We start from the raw sequence: 19489 nt of genomic DNA on the forward strand, positions 1-19489 counted from the left end.
GTTTTGTTTTAGGAGATTTGTACTTGAAAAAAAGATGCAAAGGGTCCTCCCCTGTGGAGCTAGCATCCCATATGGATGCCAGTTCTAGTCCTGGCTGCTCCACTTCTGATTCAGCTCTCTGGTATGACTTGGAAAAGCAGTAGAAGATGGCCTAAGCTCTTGGGCCCTTGCACCTATGTGAGAGACCCAGAAGAAGCTCCTGGCTCCTTGCTTTGTATTGGCCTGGCTCTGGCTGTTGCAGCCATTTGGGGAGTGAACCATTGGGTAGAAAATCTTTCTCTCTTCCCTCTCTCTGTGTGTCTGTAACACTACCTCTCAAATAAGTTTTAAAAAATTTTTAAAAAATGATGTGAAATTATCACTTATCAAAGTCTGTTCAAGAGCCCTGTCCAGGATAGGGTAAGCATTTATTACTGCCTACTGTTTACAAGGCTTAGTGCTGCCTATTGAGATACTCTGGAGCCTGTCTTCCCAGCACGAATTTCCTCCTGGTAAGGTTGGAAGAAGAGTCAGGCTATAAGAGAAATGTGTGGGGCTAGGAGGAGAGCAAGAACTAGAAACAAATCCATTCAAAGGTCCCCAGCCACATCTGAACCTCTTCTCTCCATGCACTCACCTGTGCCCTGAATCTCTCTCTCTCTCTCTCTCTCTCTCTCTCTCTCTCTCTCTCTCACACACACACACACACACACACATACACACACACAGTCACCAGCACCACTCAGTCTGTACATCTCACACAATGCATTTCCCACATGCAGTTCACACCAGTGCACACTGGGCAAAGGAACACCACGCAGATGCACATGATCCCTGTAGATGACCACACACACACACACACACACACACATGTCTGCACCCCTTTCCTGCACAGACTAATCGTGTGCATGCCCTCCAGGTTGCCCCATGCTACTGAGACCTTTGCACCTGGGCCTCTCTGCTGGCCTGGAAGTACCTCAGACAAGAACAGGTGTGTCCCAGCTTTGGAGACTTCAGGACCAAGGACAGCACCCAGCATTTCCTGACTGCGTCACCAGCCCAGGATAGGACAGAGCAAGCTCTTCGTGTGGCTCACCTCTTTCCTTTCTCACAGTTCCTTAGGCAGTACATGTCATTGTCATCCCGATGCATAGATACAAATATGGAGGCCCAGAGAAGAGACCTAGTTTGCCTAAAACAACTAGCTAGTAAGGGATGGGACAAAGAGCTGCTCCTGAAATGTTTGCTGAATGACTGACGGAATATCCAGCCACACAAGTGGTTTTATTAGAGACACATGCTGCTGCATCACATTCAGAGAAACACACATGCGTACTCATGCACACTCAGAAACACATGTGCACACACGTGTTTGCACATAAATACACACAGACACAGAACTACAGAGAGACACATGCACAGTGCCATGTGCACACACACACTGAAACACCCTTTCTCAGGCCCAGGAGCTCCATGGCATCTCAGACTCTGCACTGCTCCGGGCTACACGGCACCCGTTCTCTCCGGGCACCCCCAGACGGGTTTGGAGGTGAGCAGTTCTCTGCTCAGGGCCCTGTGTGGAAAGGAGGGGGTGGGGAATAGTCAGGAAGGGGCAGGATGAGTGGAGGAGGAGGAGGAGGAGGGGATTGGACCAAGCGGAAGCCTGGCACCGTGCCCTCTGCAGATGACCTGATGAGCATTTTGCAGAGTTAATTTCATTAGCGTCTCTGGGAGATGAACAATTAGCAAGATGCTCCGATGCCTTAGGAGCGTAAGAGGAGAGAATGCCTCCTCGCTCCCCCACCAGACCGCAGTGCCCGCCCCATCCCTCCTCCTCTCCTCCGTCTCTCATCCCCCTCAGCTCCTCCTCCTCCCTCTGCTGCCAAACCCCCTCTGAGTCACTTCCACCCCACCCTGCCCCTCGGCCACCAGCCAGCCCCTCCCTCCCTCTCCCTCGCTCCCATCTGCCCACCCGGCCAGACTGGAGCTCTGCCCGCACCGCGTCAGTTGGCCCCCTGTGTTCTGATCACTCACCACCAAGGGCTAGGGCTTGGTGCTGGGTCTGCTCCTCCAAAGAGGCACAGGGCTTTTTTGGGACCCAAAGAGGAAAGAGCCAGGTAAGCCTCTGTCTCTCATTGCTTTTGCCACTGGGTCCTTGGCAATTTCCAGATGTGACTCTAGCGAGACCTGGCGCTCCTCTTCCACTGCCTGGCACGTTGCATCTGGGGCTAGGAGCCCATCAGGGCTTGCTGAAGAGGCCCAGGTCAGTGTGGCAGCATCTGCAGGTTCATCAAACAGGTGGGAGCTGAGACCCCTAGACACCCAGGCCAGAGTTTGTCCCAGAGCTTTAGTCTGGGGCTGCACCCTCCCAGAAGTCCCTCAAGTCCTGGGTGGGAATGCGGGACTCAGGCCCAGCAGCCAGCCTTACGCAGCCTCCAGCAGCCCTGCCATGGGGAGACCCGTGCTTGCCACATCCCAGTGGTCTAGGACAGGCTGGGGAATCCAGACAGACCCTCTCCCTTCTGCTCCTCCCTTGTCAGGGCAACCAAATCCCCCAGAAGCCTGCTAAGCTGGAATTTCTGATCCACCCCCACCCCCAGGGCCTACTGACAGATCTGTGGGGGTTTCAGAAATCGGAATCTGAAGAGGCCCCCAGCTGGGCCCTAAAGCCTGGGACCTTGGGGCCTCCACAGCCAGAGTTCTCAGCAGGGGCCCTGTCGCCCCCACCTGGAAGCTGGCTCTGGGGGGGGGTGGCATTAAAAATCGGATTCCTTCTCTATATAAAGCATGGATATAAACAGCATGCAGACAGATACACAGCTATCTGGCATTGCAATTTCAGAGAGAAAAGGGCCATTAGTGAGGGAAATATCTACAAGGGCTCCTTTTGTTGGCAATAGTGCAAAACTGGTTGAGAAAAACCAATCACCCTCAAAGGGTCCTAAAAAGCACAAAGGCACACCCCATGGTACACATGCGTGCACACACAGATACACAAACACACAAACCACCCCTCACACACAAATACACACACACACAGACCCCTCACCCCAACACACATGGCCCAGCACACTCTACACACAACACACATGCATACACACACAGATACACAAACACACAAACCGCCCCTCACACACAAATACACAGACACACACACAGGCCCCTCACCCAACACACACAGCCCAGCACACTCCACACTCAGCACACATGCACACACACAGATATACATACACAACCATCCCCCCACACAAATACACAGGTGCACACACACAATCCCTCTGCACACACAAATACACAGGTGCACACACACAATCCCCCTGCACACACAAATACACAGATACACACAGAGACCCCCCACCCTGACACACACAGCCCAGCACACTACACAGAGCACACATGCACACACACAGATACACACACACAACCACTCCTACACACAAATACACAGATACACACACAACCCCCCCACCCTGACACACACAGCCCAGCACACTCTACACACAACATACATGCACACACACAGATACACACACACAACCCCCCTGCACACACAAATACACAGATACACACACACAACCCCCCTGCACACACAAATACACAGACACACACACAGACCCCTCACCCTGACACACACAGGCCAGCACACTCCACACTCAGCACACAGAAAGCTTCCCGCTCACAACATCCACAAACACCCGCTCGCGTCTTCATCCGCCCACGCAGACATCAGGAAACTCCAATAACACTGCATTCGTGGGAAGAAGACTCGGGGGATTTTAATCTGCTTGTAAACCCCTTTGCCAGGGGCTGCGTGCTCCCGACTGCCATGCCATCCCCGGCGCTATGCTTCCGGAGAGCACAGGAGCAGACAGCCATCTTCACACGTGGCCCTGTGCACCTGTTGGGTAGATGTGTGTCTCAGACGGGTGTGCGTTCTGGTCACAGCCGTGCATGTGAACTGTGTCTGCAGGGTGGTGGGAGAGAGCAAGGAGAGAGGGAGAGTGCACGCATGTGGGCAGACACAGGGATCGTGAGCAGACACTGTCAATTCACAGAGCACCTAATCTTCAGATTATCCCTGTCCATAGCCGTGTTGTTTACTTTCTCCCATAGCTCCAGACCCCTGTGCTGAACGAGTGCGTGGATAAATGACTGTGGCTCACAAGGCATTTCAATGTCTGTTTGCACTTAAACCGTATAAACTGTCCCAGGACCTAGGTCTCATTATGCTCATTTTACAGATGAGAAAACTGAGGCTCAACATTCGAAACAGCCCTTGCACCATCCCATCCCCAAGTCTTCTGGCTTCCAGGGCACACAGGCCACCCTGCAGGCACCTGGGAGCCTTGCTGGAGTCCAGCACCCATGGCAAGAACCCCAAAGAGGTCCCCAGCTCCCCCCGCCCACTTTTCCCTCGGCCCCTCCCTGGTGCCCATTGTCCTGGCCCCTTCAGGGCTGCCTGACGCTGGCATGGAGCAGATGGGCGACGTTCGCCCAGCACAGCGGTTCTGACTCAGTCCCTTGGGGGCTGGTACATGGTGTGTGCCAAGGTTAATTAAACTGGTAATTAGAAGGAGAGATGCTTAATCTATCTGGTTAATAAAATAACCCCCTTGCATGTGCACATGGGCGCTGTCACTCTGCCGGGCGGAGGCAGAGGCGCTGCGGGCTCGGCGTCCCGGAGTCAGCCAGCCAGGATGCTCCCACTCCCTCTGCCTGTTCCCCGCCCTGCTCTCTGAACAACTCCTGGGGCCCTCCCAGCCGCCTCAGGGTGGGCTTGCGGATGGAGCTCCCAGGAGGGCAGCTGGGGGTGCCCTGCCCCGGGGAGGCCCCTGAGGGGAGAGGTGGCACCTCAGGGGTTACCTCCCAGGACCCCAGCCAGCTGGGACCCTCTGGCAGCCTCCTGGGACCCTTTGTGTCACCTCCTTGGAGCTCCATATCCAATCCTGCGTTCTAGCTTATATCCTCAGCGGATATCTCTAAACATTGTTTTTCATTTTATGTCTAATACCTCCTGAATTCCTTGTTTTGTGGATGCGAGGGGCCTTCCCAAAACTCATGGGAAGATGTAGTTTAAAGAGATGGGCATCGGCCGCAGCGTGCCGGCTGCGGCGGCCATTGGAGGGTGAACCAACGGTAAAAGGAAGACCTTTCTCTCTGTCTCTCTCTCTCACTGTCTACTCTGCCTGTCAAAAAAATAAAATAAAATAAAATAAATTAAAAAAAAAGAGATAGGCATCTTCTAGGGCTGCTTCTGGGGCATAGTGGGTAAAGCTGACATCTGCAGTGCAGGCATACCATGTGGGTGCTGGTTCGAGTCCCAGCTGCTCCACTTCCAATCCAGTTCTCTGTTATGGCCTGGGAAAGCAGTAGAAGATGGCCCAAGTCCTTGGGCCCCTACACCTGCATGGGAGGCTCTTGGCTCCTGGTTTCAGATTGGTGCAGCTCCTGCCTTTGTGGCCACTTGGGGAGTGAACCAGCAGATAGAATATTTCTCTCTCTCTCTCTGCCTCTGCCTTTCTTTAACTCTGCCTTTCAAATAAATAAATCAATCATAAATAAATAAAAAAGAGAGATGGGCATTTTCCGTGAACTTCTGCGAGGCCCCTGCCATGCATCTACATAAAAAGGCTACAAATGTCCCTGCCCCGAATTCGGGTTTTTCCCAGGGCAGAGCTACTGGTGGGAGCCAGGTGAGTAAGGTGTCTGGACTTTCCTCTCCGCATCACAGGCGTGGCGTCCACAGGATTGGCCTGGCCTGGGGTGGTGACTCGGCGGCTTGAGACCTGCTGTGGAGGCTCACTGCACGCCTCCTATGGGCCATTTCCTGCCCCTGCTGAATAATGACTGCAAGAGCTGGTGTTTTCTGCATCAGAATTCACTCCAGATCCGGAGAAGCAGGCCCTGGGACCTGCATCAGGCATCCCCTGAGAGCGGCCCCTCCACCCAGAGGGTCCGCCTGCTGCGCCAGGGTTGCCACTGCCTGGGAGTTGTCCACTCTGTGTCTCCTCAGTGACTGAGGACAGATGGGGTCACAGCAGCCCCACCCGTGCCTCCTCCACGTGTGGCTCCGAGCCTCAGGGCGGTTCACAGACAGCCACACACAGTAGGGTGCCGCCTACCAACTTCACAGGCCCCCTGAGGTGGCCCGGCTCAGGTGCAGCAGTCCTCAAAGAGACAGGCCACCTCCCACTGGCCTGGAAGGGCGGGGCCTGGGGGACTGCTGTGGGGTCGGAGGCTGTCCTGTGACAGTGGTGGGCGGAGGCAGCCTGCGAGCAGGAAGTGTGCCCCTGCTGGGGAAAGGGTTATATTAACTTCTAATGATTGGTTTAATGGGCTTTGAAGTCGGGTGAATTCAGCAACCGGAGCAGGTGGCACCGAGGCTTCGTGCGGAGCTGGTGGGGTTGGGGTGGGGCTGGGGCTGAGGCTGGAGGGTCTTCAGCTACCACAGCTACAAGACAGTCCCCAGCCTAGAGGGAGCAGCAGAACACATGTTTTGTGTGGAAGACACAAAAGGCAGGAAACGGGTTAGAGAGCCGAGACTGGAGTGGACCGGACATGGCTCAGCTGTGTGCTCTCCTGCAGGCCACAGCTCCAGCTGAGCTGTCACCCACGCACTCACACCCAACCATACACTTACCCACACAGCCATCAGCACACACACCTACTCACACCCACACCCACTGACACAGCCTTCAACACACCCGCCTACTCACACCAATACCCACCCACACAGCCATCAACACACCCACCTACTCACACCCACACAGCCTTCAACACACCCGCCTACTCTCACCCACACCCACCCACACAGCCTTCAACACACCCATCTACTCACACCCACACCCAACTACACAGCCATCAGCACACACACCTGCTCACACCCACACCCACTGACACAGCCTTCAACACACCCACCTACTCACACCAATACCCACCCACACAGCCATCAACACACCTACCTACTCACACCCACACCCAACTACACAGCCATCAGCACACACACCTACTCACACCCACACCCACTGACACAGCCTTCAACACACCCACCTACTCACACCCACAGAGCCATTAACACACCCACCTACTCACACCTACACCCACTGACACAGCCTTCAACACACCCACCTACTCACACCCACACAGCCATTAACACACCCACCTACTCACACGCACACAGCCTTCAACACACCCGCCTACTCACACCCACACCCACCCACACAGCCTTCAACACACCCACCTACTCACACCCACACCCAACTACACAGCCATCAACACACCTACCTACTCACACCCACACCCACTGACACAGCCATCAACACACCTACCTACTCACACCCACACCCACTGACACAGCCATCAACACACCCACCTACTCACACCCACTGACACAGCCTTCAACACACCCACCTACTCACACCCACACCCTCCTACTCACACCCACACTCATCCACACAGCCATCAACACACACACCTACTTATACCCATACCCACCAACACAGCCATCAACACACCCCCCTACACACACCCACATTCACTTACACAGCCATTAGCACACCCACCTACTCACACCCAACTGTACACCCACTCATACAGCCATCAGCACACCTAACCACTCACACTCACAGCCACCTACATAGCCATCAGCACACCCTGCTCACACCCACACCCACCTACACAACCACACACTCACCTACACAGCCATCAGCACATCTACCTCCCCACACCCACCCCAACACAGGCCCACATCCATCTGCACCCCCCACACACCTACACAGCTACACTCCCTGCACCCACCATTATCCAACCCACTTGTCCATCCATATACTCATTCATTCAACGAATACAGGTTGGACAAACCTAACCTGACAGCATGAAACCCGAAATGCTCTAAAACTGAGTGCTGCTATGACGTCACTGCGGAAAATCCCACACCACGGAGCGTCACGTAGTGCACCAAGTCATTAAAGCAATTCTACCAAACTACCTTCAGGCTGTGGGTATGAGGTAGAGACGAAACATAAATAAATCTCATGTCTGGATGCGGGTCCCATTCCCAAGATATCCCGTGATTGTTTGCAAGTATTCCAAAATCTAAAAAAATCCCATAGGCGCAACACGCCCGGCCCCGAGCATTTTGGGTAAGGGATGCTCCACCCGGATCTGAGCCGGGTGCCGTGTGGGGGAGTCTCTTCTGCTGCGGTGGGGGCGGCTGGCAGAACTGACCGCAAATAAGCAGACACACGGAGCAGCGAGACAACTCCAGAGGAAATGGTTAGAGAGTGGGAGCGGCAGCCAGGAGTCGAGGGCACTGATGTGGTCGTGTGGCCGGCAAGCGCCTCTGAGGCGAGAGACGACAGCCACTGAGGGATGTGGGGAAAAGCGTTTCAGGCCGAGGGATCAGCTCCCGAGAAGGGAATGAGCTCGCTGTGGTTGCCGGAAGCAAGGACAGCCATGAGGCTGGGAAGAAGGCAGGTGGGGGCAGAGCCTGAGGGCCCTGGCTGAGGGGCAGGGGAATTCGAGGCAGCCCCGAGGAAAGAGAAGCCAGGCGAGGGGTAGGAGGGAGGCCGGGCGCGGCGCGCTCTGTGCCGGAAACAGTTTCCTGGCTGCCGTGTGGAAATGGTGACAGTAAGGGGGGCAGGTGCTGCGGGTGGTGGCCAGTGACTTCTAAGCCCCTTTAGGTTCCCTGCTCCTCCTCTAAGGGGAACTGCTAACGTTTTCGAGGTGGGGGGCTTGCCAATGACAAATCACACTCAGGGTCCTGGGTGCCTCCCACAGCAGGTGCGCTCAGAGCCAGGAAGTGGCTCCTCCAGGCCCCCTGCAGGGCCTTGAAAGCTCCTCAGTGTACCAGCTTGGGGGCTCATCCATCACTCACCAGGCTCCCAGTCCTCTCTTCCGGGCCCAGCGTGCCACCCCTGGTCTCAGTGTGCAGCCCCTCCAACCCTCACCCCCCACCCCCACCTATGGAGGCCTCTTTGGCCACTTCTGCTCAGCATCTCTGGCTCCAGGGTTGGCCCTCGGACTTCCCAGCACCCTGGCTTCCCCAGTGCTTGGCTCAGGTTGGGCCCCTATTTGTACCAACGAGAACCACCCTCCAGGCTGGGCCCTGAGTGACCCATTATTATAGGCCTGCTTAAGAAAGAAAGGCGGCCGGCGCCGTGGCTCACTAGGCTAATCCTCTGCCTTGCGGCGCCGGCACACTGGGTTCTAGTCCCGGTCGGGGCACCGATCCTGTCCCGGTTGCCCCTCTTCCAGGCCAGCTCTCTGCTGTGGCCAGGGAGTGCAGTGGAGGATGGCCCAAGTGCTTGGGCCCTGCACCCCATGGGAGACCAGGAGAAGCACCTGGCTCCTGCCATAGGATCAGCGCGGTGCGCCGGCCGCAGCGCGCCTATCGCGGCGGCCATTGGAGGGTGAACCAATGGCAAAAGGAAGACCTTTCTCTCTGTCTCTCTCTCACTGTCCACTCTGCCTGTCAAAAAAAAAAAAAAAAAGGCCGGCGCCGTGGCTCAACAGGCTAATCCTCCGCCTTGCGGCGCCGGCACACCGGGTTCTAGTCCCGGTCGGGGCACCGATCCTGTCCCGGTTGCCCCTCTTCCAGGCCAGCTCTCTGCTGTGGCCAGGGAGTGCAGTGGAGGATGGCCCAAGTGTTTGGGCTCTGCACCCCATGGGAGACCAGGATAAGCGCCTGGCTCCTGCCATCGGAACAGCGCGGTGCGCCGGCCGCAGCGCGCTACCGCGGCGGCCATTAGAGGGTGAACCAACGGCAAAGGAAGACCTTTCCCTCTGTCTCTCTCTCTCTCTCTCTCACTGTCCACTCTGCCTGTCAAAAATAAAAAAAAAAAAATTAAAAAAAAAAAAAAAAAAGGCTGCCCTACCACACTGAGGCCGGCAAGAAGATGGCGAGGGAGAGAGAGAGAGAGAGAGAGAGAGAGAGGTCTTCCATCTGCTGATTCATTCTCCAAATGGCCTCAATGGCTGGGGCTGGGTGAGGCTGAAGCTGGGACCCAGGAGCTTCATCCGGGTCTCACATGTAGGTGCAGGGGCCCAAGGACTTGGGCCATTTTCTACTGCTTTCCTAGGCCATAGCAGAGAGCTGGGTGGGAAGTGGAGCAGCCGGGACTCGAACCAGCACCCACATGGGATGCCGGCACTGCAGGCGGCAGCTTCCCTCACTATGCCATAATGCTGGCTCCGACAAATTCCCTTGTGAGTTTCAGGCACTTTGAGGTGGATTTCTGACCCTTGTGGCCAAATAAGTCCTCACCGATACCTGTCTCTACAACCCTTAAAGGTTTATAAAATCCCCCTCTCCTGTGGAGAGGGATTCAGTTCAAGCAACTCTGGGAGACAGGAATTATTCCCATTCCACAGAGGAGCACAGTGAGGCTGGGAGCCAGAGCCACCAGAGGCAGAACAGGACTCCGACAGGGCACCTTCTGTCTTCCCACCCTGGGGGGCGGTGAGAGCAAGGTGCACGTTTGTCTTCAGAGCAAGTCAGCCTGCAGTCACCTCCCATGTTCCCCGGGACCCAGTAGCGGCCTGTCCAGCTGGCTGCTTTTTCTGGCCGCTGCTGTCTTTGGCCTGAGGTTCTTGCAAGCAGATGCTGCTGTCCGCGGCTGTCCATCTCCACTTCCACTTCAAGACCTCATGCAATGTGGCCGTGAGTGACTCCAGGAGGCCCCCGGCGTGGCCACAGGCCACAGGAGAGAACGCGAGTGGTGTGGAGTCCCAGCTTTGCTCTGTTCTGGGAGCAGTGTGGCTTTGCCCATGAGCTGCGACCTCTCAGAGCCTGAGCGGCCACATCTGTAATGTGGACCACTTAGTGGACCATCTGCAGGTGCAGTGCACACTTAATGAGATGAGCCAGGTAAGTGCAACGCGTGGGAGAATGAGCGTTGGAATCATGACCCCTTGGGAGGTCCCCAAGGCCACGCCCCTCCTCCAGCTACGTCCCCCACCCCCAGCTCTGCCCTGTTGAGTTTCCTGGGCCAATGTTTACCCCCGCAGGCCACTTCCTGCGTGATTCACTCATTCACACACATGCCTGCTGTGTGTGCCCAACAGCGGGTTCTGCCAGCAAACAGGACAAGAGCACGTGTCCCCCAGGAGATGGACTAGACACATGCTGGGATATTTGCTATGCAAAGAATGAATGAACTCAGGCAGCTGTGACTGGAGGAAGCAAAGAGGCACTAACTGGGTTGGGGCGAGGCCCCCCTCCTCTGAGAACCCTAAGAAAGTGGGCAAGGCCACAGCTGCCAGCTGAACATCCTAGGCAGACAGCACAGCACATGCAAAGGCCCTGAGGTGGGACAGGCTGCAGGCAGAAGCAGCACATTGGGCTGCAGAGCAGGCGGCCCTTGTGGGCCGTGGGTAGCATTTGGACATTCTTACCTGTGCGGCAGGAAGCCCCAGGAGGCAGGAGTGAGTAGGGGAGACACGGAGATCATGCACACTCCTTCTAGAAAGGGCAGTCTGGTGGCTGTGGGGTCTCCAGCCCACCCTGGCCCCCCAACTATCTGCTGGACCTCCGTGATAGCTCTGGGCCCTGAGAAACTTAGCAGGTGCAGAGGCTTCTCCACGCCTCCCAGCCCCCCTTTGCCGACTCAGCCCCGCCCTCACTCCCCCACCCCCACCCCAAGACTGCAGCCACCTATTTTTATGGCTGACAACACAGACCCCAGGTGACTGCATAAGGCAAGATCCCTCCGCAGTGCCAGGGCTGTCTCCCTTCTCACTGCTCCCTAGGGCCGGAGCGCGGACACTGCCTGTGTTCGTGAGGTGATGAGAGCGAGGGAGAGCCGTGCATCCGTGCCTGGGAAGGATCCTGGCGGCGGGGAGAAAGGCCCGGGGCTACAGGAACCTGGCCACAGCCACCACTGCCTGTCTGTTCCCATCAGGGGAGCCATCGGCCTCGCTGGCTATTTTATCTGTGTTTATTTGTCTGTCTGCCTGTGTCTTGCTCTATCTTCTGATGTGTCTGTCTCGCGGCCGTCAGATGCGCCCTCGGCTGGAGCCAGGATTTCCAAAGACAGACACGAGCCCTTGGCTCGCTCCTGGAGGCCGGGCACCCACCGGCTGCAGCCACGGGGGCCCTGTCACCTCTCTGAGAAGGAGCAAAAGCAGCTCCCCGGGCGCGCCGCACGCTACGTTTGCATCTCTCCCTCCCACGCCCACGGTTTAATTATATCCCTGCTTGGTTCCCGGGGAGTTTAAGGCACTAGCCCTCCGTGTGCTCTGCACAGCGACATCGTGGGGTGGCAGACACCAACTTAGCCACTGGCAGCTGAGGAGACTCAAGTGCAGAGGGCTTTGTCAAGGTCAGGGGCCCACGTGGATAGGGGCAGGGCTGGGGTGGAGGCTCCAGCTGGCTGGGGGACAAGGGGTGGGATGGCAGCCCCGCAGGTGTGGCCAGAAGTCTCCCTCTCCTGGAGGCCGGGTGGGTGCCTGGCCCACCTTGGGGGTTTCCCCGGCCAGCCTGCCCTGCTCTGATCAGTGGCTGGTGTTGGACCCCTCCTGTCCCAGCCTCAGCTCTTCGGCCTGAGATTCCTGGGAAGACTCTGGGGAGTAGTAGGTTGGGGGGATCCCGTGGGAATTGGGGAGGGGGGGGCTTGAAACAGTCTGAGGTGGGAGTGGGGGCTGCCGGGCCCCTCCCAGCACCTGGGCACCACTCTGCAGCCTGGCAGGGGGCCACGGGGGCTGCCCAGCTGACAGTGGTGACAGGAAGACTGGAGGCGAGCGGCTGCCGCTGCTGCTTCGACAAAGGCGGGCGCGAGGGGGCCGCGAGGCTTGGCAGCCGCTCCCCCAGCTGCTCCGGGCTTGAAGCGGAGCCACTTTGTTGGCTCCAGCACAGCGCGAACAGGTGGCAGCAAGATTGGCACGGCCAGGAAAATCCATCTTGCAGAGGCCAGCGTGCAGCAGCACGGGAGAGGAGCAGCCAGACGAGGGGGAGGCGCAAGGCAGGAGGGGGAGGGGCTGTGCACCCCCTCCCCGCACGTGTCCCTGGTGCCCACGCAGCCACCTCTGCACACCCGAGCCAAGGCGTTCAGGAGCCTCAGGGGCACTAGAGGCTGGCCAGGCCCCCTGCCTGCAAGGTACCTGTAGAGAACCTGCCTTCCTGGTCCACCTGCCGCCTGTATCGCCTCTCCAGCACCTGGGCCGCCTGGCTCAGCGGACTCCCGAGCACCTGGGGAGGAGAGAGGCACCTGGGTTCCCAACTCCAGGAGTCGCAGGTTTGAAGGTTCTTGTGCCGGGAGCCCGGGACACATGTGGAGGCTCCTGGCAGTTCAGACCACGTGCTCAGTAGCACCTGTGACCCGGTGGGCTCTGCCAGAACCCCTGGAACCCTGCCCCGGCCAGGGAGCTCTGGTGCTACCTGAACACCTAGCTCGTGTCCAAATCAACCAGGCGGCCCTGGCATTCCCGCGGTCCCCGTTCGGTGGATATCTATGAAGCGTCCCCCCTGGGCCATGCCCAGCTCCGGGCGCAGAGGATGTGCTAGGAAAGGGACAGGCAGGGTCTGGGCCCATGGTGCCCACAGGATACAGAAGCAAGTGAAGCAAATGGACCAGGTCATTTTAGAGCGACAGGAGTAAGTAGACATGAGCAAAATGATGTCAGAACTAACTGGAGAGGCAATTTCCTAGATGGAGTAATCGTGGAGGGCTTCTCTGAGGAGGTGGCTTTTGGGCTGCGATGTTTCTGAGGATCTGGTCATAGACAGGGAAGTGTTGCGGGTGGCAGGGACAGATGGGGTGGAAGTGATCTTTTAGCCTGCATGAGGGACAGGGGGAGGAACAGTGAAATCAGGAGGCAGCAAGGCCTGGATCATGCAGTGCCTGAAGGCCACAGAGAGGAGACGAGTTTTTATCCTAAGTGACATGAGGACGTTGCAGTGGCCTCAGCGGACCAGGCTTGGTAGGGAGAGAGGCATTGGCGGACCAGGCAGGGGTGGCTGCTCCTGGCCAAGCGAGCGCGCTGTGTGCTGGAGTAGGGGGGGTGGGTAGCAGCCAAAGATGTGTTCTAGAGACCCAGCAGGATAAAGAATGAAAAGTTAAGTGCAGGTTGAATTGGGGAGTGGGCTGCAGGGGGCTGGGGGCTCCTGTGAGTGCAGGGAGGGGACACAGGGGATGTTTCCTCTCCTTTCTCAAGTCAGCCCCAAAAAGGGTTCCCACACCCCTTGCGCCCCCAGCCCCTGGGCCCCCGCCGAGAGACCGGGTGTGCCTGCCCACCCCCCAGCCCCCGCTGCCCCTGCCTTCTGAGTTGTGTCCCTTCTTGAATACGGACAGCACTTTACAAACTCCATATGCTCAGTTTTCTTTTATTATTTTAATTTCTAAATCCTTGGGCAAGGTCCAGCACCGGCTTCTGCTGTGATCCTCGTGCCAGCAAACACACTTCTCTCTCTCCCTCCTCCTCACCCCTTCCTTCAGCCAAACCCTGAGCTCCCTCCCACCCTGGAAGAGAGCTGCACCTCAGGCACAGGCGTTCAGTGGGCGAGAGGGTGCCCGTGGGTGCCGGTAGGTGGCTGGGGGCACGGGTGGGTCAGCCTGGGGGCCCAGGGGATCTCCAGAGTCTCGCCTAGGCGGGGGGTGGAGGGGTGGGGGTTCTGAATGTGCTGCAGTGGGGTCCCTGGCACAGAGTGCGAGACCAGGCCTCCTCACTGGCCCAGGCCACAGGGTTCCCCCAGGTGGCTCCCCGTCCTCAGCCCACAGGGTCTGTACCCCTGCCCCTGCCCACCTGCATGTTGAAATCCCCAGCCCAACTCCCCCCACCCCATCCCCTGCCGAGCTGGCGCGCGCTCTCTTTCCCAGACACTTCGCTTTGCTCTTCCCTCTGCCTGGAACGCTCTCCCTGCAAACCTTACCAAGCTCTCTCTTCTCACCCCAGGGGCGCCTCTGCAGCCAATCTTCCCGGGATACCCAGTCTGTGGCACTCCCTAGGCAAGCTGTGGAGTCCTTGTGGCATTTGGCTTTGAAGACAGCCCCCCCCCCCCAAGAGCAGGGACCTCACACATCTTTGCACACTGCTGTACTCCAGGGGCCGGGGCAGTGCCTGGCGTGGAGTAAAACACACTCACGGAATGAATGAATGAATGAACGCATGCATGAATGAATGAAGTATGTTTCTGGCTTTCCTGCTTTTCCTGTCCATCTCCTCTTCCTTCCAATCCCCATTCGTGGAAGGTGGATGAAGCATTCTGGGTAATGGGGGCTGGGTATGCAGAGGATGGCCACATGTGCCCAGAGCAAGGCATGCGTCCTCACTCAACGCTGACATAAACCCCGTCTCACACGCGAGACACAAAAGCCCGAGAGAGAGCAACAGAACCTGCCCCGAATCAGAGCTCGTACACAGGGGAGTCCCCTCCGGGGTCCCGGCCTTCGCACCCCACCGAGCGGTGGATGGACCTGCACAGATGACCCGTTTTCAAAGAGCTGGAATAATAAAGTGCACTTAGCATCACTGTGCTGTTGTCAGGGCCGCCTGGAGGATTCGCAGCCCGGCGGGGCCCCCTTCTCATGGCCGCCTGCTCTCATGGCGTGGGCTGGGCCTGTGCCCAGTGTGGGGTGCGGATAGCGCTGCATGACCCCGCGCCACGCCCCGGGGGCTGCTTTGCAGGCTCCAGTTCTGTCTCTGTGGCTGTCCTTTGCTTTGTTGGGTGGAAGAAAGGCTGCTGGTGCCTTGATGCGGGGTTTCCTGCCGGGTGTAATCCCGGAGTCTCCAACACCGGCTTCCCCCGGGAGGGGAGGGCCACAGGCCCGGGCTCTTTGGAGCGGCACTTCTGCTGCCCCTGCCTGCGGCGCTGCTAGCCGGCTAGCTGCGAAGCCTGCAGCCTCACCTCCCCGTGCCCGGTGCTCCCTCCAGGCTCTCAGAGCTGCGGCCTGCCTGCGCGGGGCATTCCCATCCCTTAGGTCACTGAGAGTCTCCCAATACCTCGCCTCTCCCGCCTGCTCAGCTGCAAGCTCCCGGAAGACAGGGATCTTGCCTGCTTGGTTCTCTGCTGCCCTAAGACGGTGGCCGGCACGCCACTAGCCAACCGTGCTTGCGTCGTGAGTGTGCCCCAGACCCCCACCATTCACATCCCACCTCCACCGCTCTGGTCATATCTGTGCCCAGTCTGTGCCATTCAATGCTTTTCATCAGCCCCCTCTTAAAGTCTTAAAGGGGATGGGCATTTAGCCTAGGGTGAAGACATGGGTTAAGATGCCTGTGTCAGGGCCGGCGCTTGGGGCACAGTGGATAAAACTGCTGTCTACAGTGCCGGCATCCCATATAAGTGCTGGTTCGAGGCCCAGCTGCTCCACTTCTGATCCAGCTCCCTGCTAATGCACCTGGGAAAGCAGCGGAGGGTGGCCCAAGTGCTTGGGACCCTACACCCTCGTGGGAGACCCAGAAGAAGCTCCTGGTTTCTGGCTTTGGCCTCGCCCAGCCCTGGCCATGGTGGCCATTTGGGGAGTGAACCAGTGGATGGAAGATTTCGGTCTCTCCCTCTCTCTCTCTAACTTTGCCTTTCAAATAAATGAAATATATATATATATATATATATATATATATATATATATTAGGATGTTTGCATCCCATCTTGGGATACCAGGGTTTGGTTCCTGGCTCCAGTACCTGGATCCCTGCTACCACGTGGGAGAGCTGGATTGAGTTCCCAGCTCCCAGCTTCAGCCCTGGCCCAGCCCTGGCCACTGTGGGCATTTGGGGGAATGAATTGGTAGATTTCTCTCGCTCGCTCGCTTTGCCTCTCATAAAATACATTAAATAAATCAAAGTCTTAAAGAAATGCAATATAAAAGGAAGCTTCTTTATCACTGCCATAAACGGAAAGCCAATATCACTTGCCATAAATAGAAGACAACTGTTAAAATAAATGCCACAAAAACAAAACAATGCAGTGGGATGGGAGCAAGAGCCTGTTGCTCGAAGAGAGAGTGGGGATGAGGCCAGCTCCCTCACTCCCTCTGCTACACAGCGGGGGGGTCGGCGAGGGCGGGAGGAGGCCTGACAGGCGGAAGGTTCCAGAGAGAAGTGAGCAGGGAGGCGCTCTCTGCCCGTAGCAGTGAGGCATTGCTCTCTGCCATGATCTCCTTTCATCCAGTCTTTGTGGAACCGAAGATGGAGCTGCCGTGCCCATTTTGCAGGTGAGAAGGCGGAGGCTGGAGAGTGGCTTTGCTCGGCCTCACCCGCGGCGCGGGGGTGGGGGGCTGGGATCCAGGTCTGGCTGCCCGGGTCCCCTCCTCGGCAGCCCGCCCAGCGGCCTCCCTGGAGCCCATCCCTCCATCCCTGGAGCCACCCAGCGTCGCGGGAGCAGACACCCGCAGCCTCGCAGTCTCTGGACAGGAGTCCGTTTTAGCCTGAGTATCTGAGCCCACGACTGCCCTCAGCACTCAGGTCCCTCATTCCGAAATGGGACCGCCAGTCCTCACCCTGCAAGGCCCTTCCCTGGAGGCCCCCTTGACGTCTCCCTGCCCATGGCCGGGCGCCATGTCGGCGAGAGGCGCTCTTGGTCTTGGAGGCCCAGCATGGCATCACAGAAGTCCCGCCTCCCTGTGGCGAGGGGCCCAATCAGGAGGGAGAATCTGAGAGCCCCCCCCAGGGGTGGAGTCTCCCTGCTTGGTGATTGGCACTAGTTGCCCCACTCCGTGCGCTTGCCCGCAGCTATAGACAGCTCCATTCTACAGAGCGGGAAGTGGGAGTGCAGGGACGCAGCCCCTTAGAGCGGGTGACACTGTAGTGGTGAGGCTGGGGCTTGAACCCAGGTCTGTCTGAGGCCACAGCGGGGGCCTTTCCCCGCCCTGCGCTTGCTGGGGGCTGTTTAATTGATTTGCACTCGCCACCGTGCAAGGCTGGCCTGCCCCCCACTCACCTCCCATTTGCCCCTGGCGAGCTCTTCAAGGAGGTGCCAAGAGGTGGCCTGGCCGGGGACAGCCTGGAGGGCTCCCTGCTCCCGCCTGCCCTGCCCGCGGGAGGCCCCGTGACCCTCTGGGCTGTGACCAGGGAGAGTGGGGGCTTCTCCCCCTCGCTGCACTTGGAGCCCCCGCCACTGCACACAGCTCCGATCAGCTCGGAGCCCATAAAGCAGCCGAGGAAAAATGACGGCGGGCGGGCAAACGAGCCACGGAGGAAATTAACTCGCACCCAGGGAGCTCGCGGCTTTCTGCTGACAGAGAGGGCCGGCTTACCTCATAAAACTAAGCGCTTAAACTCTCCTCCTTGCAGTAATTACCGCACGAAGGGTCCGGGCCGGGTCCTCACAGGGCACCGAGGGGGACCCCGGCTGGGGCTGGGGCGGGGGCCGGGCGGCTGGCCACAGCCAGGGATCGGGCAGGCAGAGCCGGGGGAGGACTTGGGGACTGGCTGTTCCACCTCCTCTCGGACAGCTGAGGAACTTGGCGGCCCAGAGAAGGCATGTGACTAAGAGGAGGTCGTCACCCAGCAAGGCTGGATCGATGGCAGCCCCCCCACCCCCACCCCGGGGCCCTGAGAGCAGTGTTTGCCCTGTCATGTCCATTTCCTGAAGCCCTAGGCAGGAGCCAGACCCCGGGGGCGGGGCCCTGGGGGGGTGGAGACAGAGAGCTTGGCCTTGGCCTGTGTCTCCATTAGGGGCAGGAACCACATCTTCATTGCTGTGTCTCAGCTACCAGAGCGAGGTTAGACTCCGGGTGGGCCCTTGGCGACGCCAGATGGGGACTTGGGAGCAGCCCCGCTGAATCCCCGGAGAGAGGCTCAACCCTGGATAGCAGGGGCCGCCCCAGAGGACACATGGAGCCCACTTGCATTTTCACTGCACAGCGGGGGCGGTGCCTTCCTCCCTGAGGGTGGGTGTTAGATCTGAGCAGGGAGAGGCACCACTCTGAGGGCCCATGGCCGAGGGTCCGAGCTTCTACCTCCCCAGGTCTGCCTTCAGGACTTCCCACCCGCTGAGACCCCAGACCTGCTTCCCCAGGGCTAGGGCCAGCCTGGGGCCTCCACCCAAGTCCCTGTCTCTCTGTAGGACCCTTGCCCAGTGCCAGCCAGCTTCTCTCTCTCTCTCCCTTTCTCCCTCCACCTCCCCCTCTCTCACATGCGGCTGCCTTCTATACCCCAAACACACCCCACTACTCTCCGCAAGTGTTTTTTCCCTGCAGGCCTTGTCACCTCCATGGGACCACCAGTCCCCCTTGCCCACTTGAACTTGGGAGGGAGCTGATCACTCAGGGACCGGGTAGGGGAGCACTTGTCTCCGGCCGGGCCAATCAGCACCTTCCGTTGCCCTGGTTACCAGGCGCAGTGCAAACTGCTCGGGGAACCCAGAATCTCAAGGGAGCAGACGCTGGCGTTGTGGGAAGAGGAGGGGTTGCTGAGCTGGACTGCAAACCTAGTGCTGCTGAGGCCTTGAGCACGAGGCCAACACACACAGGACAGCAGACCTGACGTGGGGACCCTGCTGCTCCCTGCCCACCTGCTGCGCACTGGGTCCAGCCATGCTGTGGCGTGGCTCCGGAAATCATCATTGCCATCA

This window comes from Lepus europaeus, chromosome 4 (assembly GCF_033115175.1).
Source record: "Lepus europaeus isolate LE1 chromosome 4, mLepTim1.pri, whole genome shotgun sequence".
Taxonomy (NCBI): Eukaryota; Metazoa; Chordata; class Mammalia; order Lagomorpha; family Leporidae; genus Lepus; species Lepus europaeus.